The sequence below is a fragment of the Protopterus annectens genome, chromosome 1.part1, assembly GCF_019279795.1.
Source record: "Protopterus annectens isolate FY-2018-M chromosome 1.part1, PAN1.0, whole genome shotgun sequence".
Classification (NCBI taxonomy): domain Eukaryota; kingdom Metazoa; phylum Chordata; order Ceratodontiformes; family Protopteridae; genus Protopterus; species Protopterus annectens.
The window spans coordinates 1,993,193,094-1,993,205,864 of NC_056726.1; the positions used below are offsets into that span (position 1 = coordinate 1,993,193,094).

Below are 12,771 nucleotides of genomic sequence, written 5' to 3' on the forward strand. Positions count from 1 at the left end.
TGCTATTCAGTGCTGCTCTCCAACCTTATTTGACACTGATGCCTAACTGTTGCAGGTCTCTCTCACAATCCATCCACCTCTTTGCTGGATGCTCTCATTTCCACTTGCCTTCTTCCTGTCTGTCCCAAATCTACTTCACCAGATTGTCTTCTGCTTTTTTGCACATGTGCCTAAACCACAGATGTGAAGTTGTTAAATCTCACCGTTTATTCTCACTGATGGGTTCGGAGCTGATCCTCAGCTCCGACACAGCCGATAGCAAAGCTCAATATTTGCCAGTAGCTCGAGATCAAGTCCCTTATCCCACAATGCACTGCTGGAATTACCTCAGATCTAGTTTGCCATGGCAGGAGAGATCTTGGTGATCCAGTCAGTTCGGACCATTTTTCGCTAAATCGCAAGTTTAAAAGAATTCTTTCTCCTTCTTTTTGATAGATTACTCTTTACTTTCAACAACCAACATTCAACATTCCAACATCATATATTCTAACACTGCTACAGAAACTGAAACCATGCTCCCCCTCAGCAGACCAACTACCTGCTGAATTCCTTCAACAATCTGCCAAAGCTATTGCCTATCCCATTTCTATCCTAATCAACAGAACTATTACTGAAAGTTATATCCCCAGTTTATGGAAAATCTCCTATATTATCCCCCTCCACAAAGGAGGACAATCCACTGAACTCTCCAGTTACCGCCCTATTGCCCTCCTCTCACCTCTAGCAAAGATCATGGAAAAATGTATCCACAAACAATTGCTTGACCATCTAATACAAAATAACCTACTAGCCAACTGTCAACATGGTTTTAGACCTTCACATAGCACTACTACTTCCCTTCTTTCCTTCACAGACTGTATAAACAACAACCGCAACCTTAACAAACTCTCTTCAGCCTTATTCATTGACCTGTCTAAAGCTTTTGACATGGTAAATCACCAAATTCTCATCACTATACTGAAATCCTTGTCACTAGATACATCCTCCATAAAATGGTTCCAGTCTTACCTGGATATAAAAGACAACAGGCCGTACTATGGCACAAGTCTCTCTCTACTCACCTGCCTGTCAACCTTGGAGTCCCACAAGAGTCCATCCTTGGACCTCTACTTTTTTCCATATTCATCAATGACCTCCACCTTGCCATCCCCCAAGCTACATGCATACAATATGCGGATGACTCTACACTGATATGCTCAGCCCCCTCCTCCTCTGAACTTCTCTATCTTACTCAACAAGTATTTAACACAGTTGAGAAATGGTTCACACATAGATGCCTTCTCCTAAATCCCAAAAAGACTAAACTCCTTCTTTTCTCTCCTACTAAGAAATACCCCCTATTAGATTTCTCAGTTAACTCTACCAATAAAACCATTATATCCCCTGGACCAACCACCAAACTATTAGGAGTCACCATTGACAATAATCTGAACTTTGATATCCATATTAACAATACCATAAAAACTGTCAACAAAAAGCTAGGCTGTCTCTATAGGATAAAATCCTTTCTCCTACCTTCAGCTCGAACCACAATAGCACACACTCATCTTATCTCTTCTCTTCTCTATGCCTCACCTATTTTTACTAACCTATCAAAAAATAATCTTAACAAATTGGAAATGTCCTACAATAATATTGCCAGATTTGCAGCAGGCAACCCATTTAGAACCCATCACTGCCTCAATTTAAAGCAGCTAGGATGGCTTGAACTACAAAATCTAATTAAATTTCATCAGCTAACTATAGCCCACAGCACTCTTTAGAAACCATCCAAAACACCTATTCTTTCCACACTAATCACTCCCTTTAAAAACCTGAAATCCTTAAGGTCGTCTCAGAAACTTCTAGTACATACAACTAAAACAAACAATAAAGCTGGTGACTCCCTTTTTTCTAATATAGTTGAAAAAGCCTGGAACCTCCTTCCAAATGAACTCTCCACACTTCCTTCACTACCCCGTTTTAAAAACAAATTGAAAGTACTCCTCAAACCTCATTGATTATGCCCATGCTCTAAACCTGACTAGTCTAACTGTCCTAATATACTCTGATCTTCCAAACCCGTTAACACATTAAAAGCAACTCCTTCCTTATTAAACAATGTTACTAATTATCTCTTGAAAACCTTGATTGTATTTGCATTCCTTTATTATGCCTGTATCTCTGCATTGTAAACTATAGATTGTACTTGCATCCTTTATTATGCCTGTATTCTGCACTGTAAATTTTATGGTGATAACCTGTTATACATACTGTAAATAGCTTTTTTTGTTTTATCTATCTCATGTTAATTGTATATTGTTAATTGCATTGTCCTAGCTTTGGAGCTTAACTCCTCGGGCCTCTACTGAAAATGGACATGTATCCAGATGGACTAGCCCGGTCAACAAATGTAAAATAAATAAATAAATAATACTTAGTGTGTGTGTGCTTCTCGTTAAATAATTGGCAAAGGCTCTTGCCACCCCCATAGTGCCTTTTTTAAGCAAGGCTCAAAAGTCAAACCCACCCCCATAGACAGCACAAGGAACAAGAAACTAAGTGTAATGCTGCTAAATGCCAGAAGTCTTAACCTCAAGATGCACGCACTCGAAGCTCTCCTCAGTATGGAGAACATTGATATCTGTGCAGTGACAGAAACCTGGTTCAAGGCTCCAGAGAGCACCCCAGCATTACCAGGCTATACCTCATATCATGCTTTTCGGCCCCAAAACCCGGACCGAACCACAAAAGGAGGGGGAGTTTCCATATTTATCAAGGATATCCACACCTCCAGGTTAGTGGCATTGCACGAAGTATCGGAGACCATCTATGTGCAACTAACAGTGGGCAAGACTGCTTTTCAGTTTATAGCATCCTACAGACCACCCTCTCAAAGTCAGGAATCCCACTCTGCCTTTCTGAAAACATTGGAGAACATGAAGATCTCTCCGAACACCATTATATTGGGCGACTTCAACTACCCAAACATTGACTGGGAGCACTACTCAAGCCCCAGCACCTTAGCCCAAAGGTTTCTGGAAATTATAAACTCAAATGCTATGGAACAACTAGTCACCACTCCCACAAGAGGGGACAACATACTAGACCTGATCATTACCAACATGGGGACTCTATGCTCCACACCAGAAGTATATCCCTCATTGGTAAGATCAGACCCTAAATTAATTTCACTGGATGTCCACATCCCGACCCCACCCCCAGCCCAGAAAACCACAGTGAAAAACTTCTCAAAAGCAAACTTCTCACTTCTCAAAACCGAAGTGGAATCCTTCAAGGCCCCAGGGCCAGTGGAAACTACGCCCCAACTGCAGAATCCTATATAAACGCATTCTACGGACATCTCCAGGAATGCATGGATCATGCTATCCCAAACAAAACCAAGACCCAATCATCCAAAGGCAGGCGTCCAGTCTGGTGGACCCCTGCCATAAATAAACTGTACAACAGAAGGAGGAAGCTACTACATGATAGAGCAAAATCCTAATAGGAAGGCATCTCTGATCAGTACTAGCAAAATTTATGATCCCTCATAAAATCCTCCAAGGCCAGCTTTGAGAGAAAAATTGCACAGGACACCAAAGACAATCATAAGGCTTTTTTCAGTTATGTTAGAAATCTGGGATGCAACTCCCAGACTTGTTCTGAGTTGATTCTAAATGACAAAAAATACACTGAACCCACAGACATCGCCAATATCCTGGCAGACAGGTTCAGTGCAAACTTCTCCACCCCAAAGAGCAAGTATCTATCCCGGCAGAGGGCTGCCTCCCAAACATCTCTGATGCTCAGGTGAAGGCTGCCCTCTCCAAAGCAAAAAACACTGCTTCCATGGGACCAGATGGTGTCCCAGGTTGCGTCCTACATGAACTCCAAAAGGAACTAATCCCTCAAATAAAACAGCTATACAATCTCAGCCTCACTACAGGATATGTGCCCACAGAATGGCGTACAGCAACAGTGGTCCCACTCCACAAAGGTGGAGCCTCTACGGACCCTGGAAACTATTGCCCCATAAGCCTGACTAGCTTAGTCTGCAAGGTTATGGAGAGGATCATCATGGAGTTCATAAACACATTGGGGACATACGGACACTAGATCCTACCCAGTTCGGCTTTGTCAAGGGCAGATCCTGCCTTTTGAACCTGGTTGACTTCTTCGAAACAGTCACCAAAGCCATAGATGAAGGGAAGGTAGTCCACACAGCCTATCTGGACCTTGCAAAGGCATTTGACACAATACCCCACTCGGGCATCATAGATAAGCTATCCAGCTTAAATATAAACCCCTATGTCACAAGATGGGTCGCAAACTGGCTCAAAGACAGAACCCACAGAGTGAGAGTTTCTGGAGCCATGTCAGACTCGAAACCGGTCACAAGTGGCATCCCACAGGGTTCTGTCCTGGGACCACTCTTGTTCGGTATATACTTTTCCGAGGTACAGGCAAGCGTGGGAGGACTATGGCTCACCAAGTTCGCAGCGACTGCAAACTGGGTGCCATAATCAACTCTCCAGCTGACACAAACATCCTTCAAAAAGGTCTCACAGAGACAGATAACTGGTGCCAACACCATGGTTTAAAGCTAAATGCCAAAAATGTATAGTCATACCCTTTGGCAAAACAATGTGCCCACAAATTACCACATAGGCGGAAACCCTTTAAGTACAGAGAAAGTTATTAGGGACCTGGGGACCCAAGTTGATAGCAATCTCTCCTTTGAAAACCACATTGCCAAAGTGGTTAGAAAGACCTTCTACATAGCCCACCTCATCACGAAGGGTTTCACATCTAGATCAAGAGAGGTAATCATGCCCTTTATTCATCCCTCATCAGGCCCATCATAGAATACAATGCCCTTTTGGGATGTACCTTACCCGACACCTGCAGCAGTTAGAAAGACCCCAAAAGTATCTCACCAAGAGGATCAAGGGTCTCAAACAGATGCCATATGCTGCTCGGTTAAAAACTCCAGCTCTACTCAGTTGCATACCGCCTACTTTGAGGCGATCTATGCCTGACATACAAAGCTATGTCAAATCCAGAATTAATGGACATGCTCCACCTCAGTAAATCTAAATCCCTTAGAGCCACACGCTCGAGGGACTTGAACCTCAGCACAGAAATAAATAGAACTTGCTGGAGGGACAGGTTCATAACCCAGAGGCTCCCTTCACTCTGGAATAGAATTCCAGTTCATGTGAGGCAGAGCACCTCACTGAATCTCTTCAAGAAGAATCTCGATAGGTGGATGGGGGATTGTAGGTTTGTCCCAGGGATTACTCCCGTGTCACTATTAGACAGAGGCACAGTAAACTAAACCTTAAAAAGGGCACAGTATACTCAAATCAAGGGGTGGTGTAAGCCATACAGAATCGGGCTAGGCTTATAATTGCCCCAGGGCAGATAGCCTAGTATGAACCTATGAACCTATGAATAATATAGTTTTAAGTAGGTTAGATTGTAGAGGTAGTGCCCTGTGTTGGCTTAATTTTCTTAAGTGTTGGGCCTTTTCTTAGCCCTATTTAGTTTTAACAATTTTATTCTTGTTATTAGTATTTTTTTTTGTGTGGGCTTAGTTAGCCCTGTATTTAACCTCTACAGGTTAATTTTGTGGTGTGTCTGTTTCTAACATGTCGGATGAGAGGTAAAAGTCTCACCCCAAATTGGGGTTTAAGAAATGTCCAGATTGTGGACAGAAAATGTCCATCACTGACGGGCATATCCAATGTGTTTACTGTCTGGGGGCTAAACACCTCCAAGACTCTTGCAGTATTTGCCACTCTTTTTCCTCTAGGGTTCTCTTAGAGAGAAGGAGAAAACTCATTGATAGGGGGTTGCTGCAGCATACTTTCTCTGAGGCATTGGGTAGCCAGGAAGGTGCCAGCACTTCTTCAAAATCTTCTAAATCTTCAGATTCTAAACTTACCAAGAAGGCAAAAAGATCAGAGGGTACAGGGTTATCGGTTCCACAGTCCTTGGAACCAAGTGCCCCTTTGGTTGGGAGCCAGCTCCCAGTCTTGGAGCCGGTCTCTGAGGTTCCCTCATCTCATCTGCTCCAGTCAGCACCTTCAGTGCATTCCTCAAAGTCTTCGGTCAGCCTCTCTGATATGGATATGGATCTGCTAGTGCAGAAGCTTCTATGGGCACCAGGACTTGCTAAATTGTTGTTGGCCCCGACCATTTCGTCGGAGCCGAAGACTATTGAACCGGACTTGACTACTACTCCTCTGAGCCGTACTGGACTCTCGGAGCTGAAGGAGCCCGAACCAATAGTTGTCGAACCTATGGAACCAAGACCTGCACCGGTGTTATCGGTTCCATCTACTTGGACTTCCTCTGTGCCGACCGAGGACGCTAGGAGCCGCCACTCTCCTGTCTGGTCCGGGGAGGATAGTCGGACTGATTTGTCGGTGCCGACTTTTCCTCTCTGGGCTTCGGCTCGGATGAGCTCAGCTCCTACCTCGGGCTCGGAGCCCATGGTTTTGGTGCGGGAGGATCGGACTGTCCCTCCTGATCCATCTACCCCTTCTCGTCGGAGCCATGGTGCTTTCGATGCCATGAGGAGAGTCCTGTCTCCTAAGACATCATTGGCATCAGTTCGGGCTTCCTTCTTCCCTCAAACTCCTGTGTCTGATCTACGTCTACCGGTCCCCCTAAGTGTAGAGACCCTGAGCCTCAATTAGCCCCACAGGGCATCCCCTGCTCTTCACAGACCTCCCCAGATCTCCCCATTGAGAAGGTACCCAGGAAGAGACTGTGCAAGAGGAGGCACTTAGACTCCCCACAGGAGTCTTTGACATCCGACACTGGATGAGTCAGAAGGGTCCTCTTGATCCCCCTCTGAGGATATCTCCTTTGCAGAGATATTAGAAATCCTGAGTCAGAGGGGCGATTAGCAGTCCAAAACCCCTACTGAGGACGAGTCAGTGCTCTTGAAGGCTTTTGGGTCTCAACTTTCCACCTTTTGGGTGTCTCCACCTTACAAAGAGCTCATGGAGCTGATCTCTCGTAAGGCGTGGGAGTCATCGGATGCCATGGAACCTGTCCCTCAGAAGCCGAATAAGTTCATCTCTGCCGCAGTGGTCAAAGCCTTTTTGACCAAAGGAGTGCCTGTTGATGCCATGATGGTAGCTGCTGCCACCAAAAAGGAAGTGTCTGAACATCCACATCTATCCATCTTCCTAACAGAGATTCTAGGATCATGGATAGATATGGGAAACGCATGTTTAGTTCAGCGACTTTTTCTCTGCGATCGCTGAATTATTTAACCTTTTTCACGAGACTGCAAAGAGATCTCCTGAAAGAGCTAGGAGATACTCTCCAGGGTATGGTAGCTGCAGGGGTTGCCGACAAAGTCAACACACAGCTCGCTACCCTAAACTCAGTTGTGAACTCGTCCATGCGTCTCATATCTTATGCAGCTGATGGTTCGAGTAGAGCCACTAGTTCAGGCATTGCTCTGCGCAGACAAGCCTGGAAGCATCTCTGTTCCTTTGTGGAGCCCTTTAAGTCTTCCTTTATCAACAGCCCATTTGATGGCTCATCACTGTTTGGGCCTAAAGTAAAGGAAACTTTAACCAGGTGTGAGCAGGAAGGCAAGACCCTATCTGCCGTTGGAGTCCATTTTTCTACCCCTACTCGACCCTATCCCAAGGGCCCTAAGGGCTGGAAAATGTGGTTCCAAAAAGCACAAGGAGCCTTTCAGGGCACACGTGGAGAAACCCCCTCTAGAGGCAGAGGAGGGGGTTATAATGGAAGACACCGCCCATGCGGCAGTGGGGATCCACAGCAACAGGGTGACAGAGGCCAGTTCTCTGGTCATCCCTACCAGCCCTCCTGAAAGGAGGCCCGGCTGTCCAGTTCTGGAGGCAGTCGGGGGTCGCTTATCTTTGTACCCAGAAGCCTGGCTAAACCTAACGTCAGATACATGAGTACAATGCATCATTTCCTGAGGACATTTCATACTGTTCTCTTCCCCTCCCACTCCTGAAAACAGAATCCCAGATGTTCCACCCAGTCTCAGGGAACAAGCAATCATAGAGGTCCAAAAATTGCTAGAAAAAAGAGTCATCCAACCAGTCCCAGCAGACCAAGTTGGATTCAGAACTTACTCAAGATTCTTTTTGGTACCAAAGAAAACAGGGGACTGGAGACCTATCTTGGACCTCAGCAGACTCAAACAATTCGTAAAGAAAGAGAAGTTCCAAATTGTCACGCTTCAGTCCATTCTTCCATTCCTAGAGAAAGGCGATTGGATGTGCTCCATAGATCTCAAGGACGCATACTATCACATAAAGATGAACAGATGCTCCAGGGATCACCTGCGTTTCTGGCAGGGAGCCAATCATTACCAGTTTCGAGCCCTGCCCTTTGGTCTCTCTACAGCCCCCAGAGTGTTCACCAAATGCATGGCAGTGGTCACAGCTCACCTGAGGCATCTAGGATTCCAGGTGTTTCCATACCTAGACGATTGGCTCCTCACCGCTACCACCAGGCATCAATTGACTCAGGCAACACAATATACTCTGACACTCTGCCATCAATTAGGCATTACAATCAACTTTAAAAAGTCTGCCTTATTGCCATCGCAGCATACCATTTTTATAGGAGCAGAGTTAGATACCTCAACCACCACTCTACATCTTCCAATCGAAAGAGTCTCACTTCTTCACCAACACATCAACTCACTGGTGTCAAAGAACAAAGCTACAGCAGCAGAGGTCTTGAAGGTGCTAGGTTTGATGGCGGCAGCAATCCTGGCTCGCAAGGATGCATATGCGAATCCGTCAAGGGCTCCTCTTTGCTCAGTGGTCTTACCAAAAGCTACCGATGCACCACATGATTCTCATCACAGATTCTTGCAAGAGAGACCTTCAGTGGTGGTTGGTGTCTCTTCTTGTCACAATCGGAAGACCCTTTGTTGTCCCCCCCAGTAGCCACTGTGACCACGAACGCTTCTTTGATAGGGTGGGGGGGGGCATTTTCAGGGAAAGACTGCCCAAGGCACATGAACGGATCAAGAGTCACATCTGCATATCAATGTTCTGGAGTTGAGAGCGGTACTTCTGGCGTTGCAGTACTTTCAGGACTCTCTTCCTCTAGGGACAATTGCAATTCAGACAGACAACATGTCAGTGGTCTGGTACTTGAACAAACAAGGTGGAACCAAGTTTTACCCCCTTTGTCGAGAAGCCCTCAGGGTATGGCACTGGGCTGTGTCACCCCACCATTTTCTGATAGCAACACACATCCTGGTGAAATCCAATGTGGTAGCGGACAAGCTGAGCAGGGCAATACTGTTGCCTAACGAGTGGTCTCTCAACCAATGAGTTGCGGATTGATTTTCCACAAATGGGGCCAGCCTTGCTGCGACCTCTTTGCCAGTCACATCAATACCAAATGCAGAAGCTACTTTGCCCTAATACCACCTCCAGGACATTCCCTGAGAGATGCACTCGTACACGATTGGCCTCCGGGTCTCCTGTATGCATTTCCACCTATTCCATTGATACCCAATGTTTTACAGAAAGCAAAATCACTGGGAAGGACAGTTATCCTCATAGCCCCCTACTGGCCTTGACAGATTTGGTTCCCCTTCCTTCACCATCATCTGCTGGAGGATCCATGGATCCTGGACCCAGTTCCGGACCTTCTGACACACCCGTCAGGGGACCTCCATCCTTCACTGCAGTTCGTAAAGCTGACTGCTTGGCTAATCCACTTCCTCTAATTCCCAGGCTTCGTTCACTCTCAGATGATACAAGACAAATCCTTTTGTCTTCTCACAAGCCATCCACCAAGAAACTATACCACAGTAAGTGGAATAGGTTCTCAGTTTGGCCAGTATACAGAAAATCAACCCTTTCCGAGCTCCTCTATCGTCCATTTTAGAATTTTTGACAAAGATTTTTAAGGTAGGAGCAGCAGCTGCCACAGTTCGAGTCCAGTTAGCCGCCATATCAAATTTCCACCTTGGATTCAATGGGTTGAATGTTATGGGCCATAAGTTATCTAAGGCTTTTCTTAAAGGGGCTTTTCACATGAGACCTCCTGTCAAAATCCCTTATTCTCTATGGAATTTGAATTTTATGCTGTCTCAAATAATCCCCCCCCCCCCTTCGAACCAGCATTTTCTTGTAATCTCAAATGTTTGTCCTGGAAGACTATATTTCTAGTAGCCATTACTTCTGCCCGCAGAGTGTCAGAACTTCAAGCGTTATCTATCAGACCTCCTTACATGATTTTCCATGCTGATAGAGTATCTCTCAGAACAAACCTCTCCTTTTTGCCTAAAGTCTGTTCTGAATCCAATATCAATCAGGTCATTGAGTTGCCAGTCTTTTTTCCCAACCACTCTAACAAATTGGAATACATGCAGCATAAACTTGATGTACACAGACAGCTCAGATTTTATCTTGATATAACTAAGGATTTTAGAAAATCAGATCAACTTTTCTTATCCTTTTCAGGGGCCAGAAAAGGTAATCCAGTGACTAAAACAACCCTATCTAAGTGGTTATCAGATTGTATATCCTTTGTTTATGCAAATGCAAACATGCCATTGACACACAAACCTAAGGCTCATTCTACCAGAGCCGTTTCTACGTCTTCTGCCTTTCAAGCTAAATTGCCCCTTGACAATATTTGTGCTGCAGCCACTTGGTCTAAGCCTCATACCTTTATCACACATTACAAAGTAGATAAGGCTTCCAGGGACAGGTCTTCCTTTGGTTCCATGGTACTGAAAAATGTACTTCTATGAGCCACCCAAGATTGAGGGTGCTAGGGACACTACCCATCAGTGAAAATAAACGGCGAGATTTAACAACTTCACATAAAGAAGTTATGTACTCACCATAACGTTTCATGTGAGTTGTTTATCTCACCTTTATTCTCCTTCCCCCTCCTGGCTGACAGTTGACTTAGAAGCTAGTACCATCCTGGTTATTCAATACTTATTGTTCCCCTTTGGGAAGTGCTTCCTTGTAGAAAAAGAAAAATATAAAAGGGTATATATACTCGCAGCAAACAAGATCTGAGGTAATTCCAGCAGTGCATTGTGGGATAAGGGGCTTGGTCTCGAGCTACTGGCAAACTTTGAGCTTTGCTATCAGCCGTGTCGGAGCCAAGGATCGGCTCCAAACCCATCAGTGAGAATAAAGGCGAGATAAACAACTCCCATGGAACATTATGGTGAGTACATAACTTCTTTTTTATCTGTTCTTTTTGACCTTTTCTGCAGTCAAAGTTAATTTGTCTTCTGCTCTTATGTCCTCATTTCTTCATCTGTCCCACTGTGTGCATCATTCTACCCTTTTCAGGCACTTCATCTCCATCTCCACAACCAAAAGGAAGAAACACTAGCAAAAATGCAACAAAACAAAACAAAGCCAGTGAGGGATGAAGGAAACGCCAATAAATATCCACAGGCAATAGTAGGAATAGTAGAAATGCACAAAGCACCACAAATAAAACTCACGAGTTTATTAACGCAAAATCCTTTTTGATATAGCTCGTTTTCATTACACAATGCAACTTCCTCAGACAAAAAACAGGGAGGGGTCCCTGAGTATATATACACACTTAATTGATGAATAATTAAATAAATTGAAACCAATCAGGTTTTTTACAAAAGAACAAGCAAAATTGTGTAATTTAAAATACTTTAAAAATATTGTATACATATATAAATATGTTAAAAATATTTCAAGACATAGAAAAAACATTGTAAATTAATAATTCAATACAAAGAAATAAATATAACTTGTATAGTATATATATAAAACTAAAACAAGTTGTATACTGATAGCCTTAAGCTTCAATAAAGGTTTAATAGAGATGTAATCATTTAAACCAGGTTCCTTGTTTGATTCTAAAAGAATCTGCCAGTACGTTTCCTGACATTCCAATTTTACCTGCCATGGCCCACCTCTGGGATCTTTATTAACACCTTCTAGTACAAAAAACTGGTATTTAGCTGTAGGGCATACTAATGTGTGCTTGTACAGAGCATTGGTATCATTCTTTTTAGATATGTCGTACATATGCTCATAAATTCTGCGTTTTAATGTACGCTCTGTTTTGCCCACATAGTATGCTGGGCAATGTAAACAACAAGCTAAATAGACTACTCCGTGACTATTACAGTTGAAGTACGCTTTACCCCGGATAGTTCTGTTGTGAACTGAAAGATGTATTTCTTCTTTGTGCACAATGTAAGAACATTGTGCACATGATCCACATCTATATGTACCTTTACGTCTGTGAGATGTATGTCGATGGAAAAATCCTGTTTCCAATATATTTTTAACATTTTTCCCTTTACGGAAAACAGTTCTAATATCCTTGCCATGTATATTTTCCAGGTCAGTAATGTCCTTGAATATGTCCCATTCCTTGCAAACAATCTCCTGAATAACACTAGAGTTTGCACTAAACCCTGTAATAAAAGCTTTTTTGTAATCTGTTTGGTCATTGGAACTAACAGGGACATTAACAGGTGTTCCCAAACCTAAAATAGGTCTAAACCTGTCCTTTCTTCCCTCTTTGACTTCCCCCCATATGTTGTAAATAAGTTCCTTAGGATAACCCCTGTCCCTAAACATTTGGAACAGTTTCTGACATTCTGCTGAGAAATCTTCCTCGTGGGACGTCATTCGGGAAGCTCTGACCAGTTGGCCCTTAACAATACCCCTTTTCTGGTACATGGGGTGTGAACTGTGAAAATGTATATAGCTGTTAGAAAACGTAGGTTTTCTATAAATAGTG

General features: G+C 43.9%; 1 protein-coding gene across 1 annotated transcript in view; it reads left to right on the forward strand.

The window, feature by feature from the left end:
• The window catches only part of LOC122816787 (dynein axonemal heavy chain 8-like), a 9,517,065-nt gene that overhangs the window by 8,451,561 nt on the left and 1,052,733 nt on the right, over positions 1–12,771 (forward strand). The gene's annotated exons all lie outside the window — the stretch shown is intronic.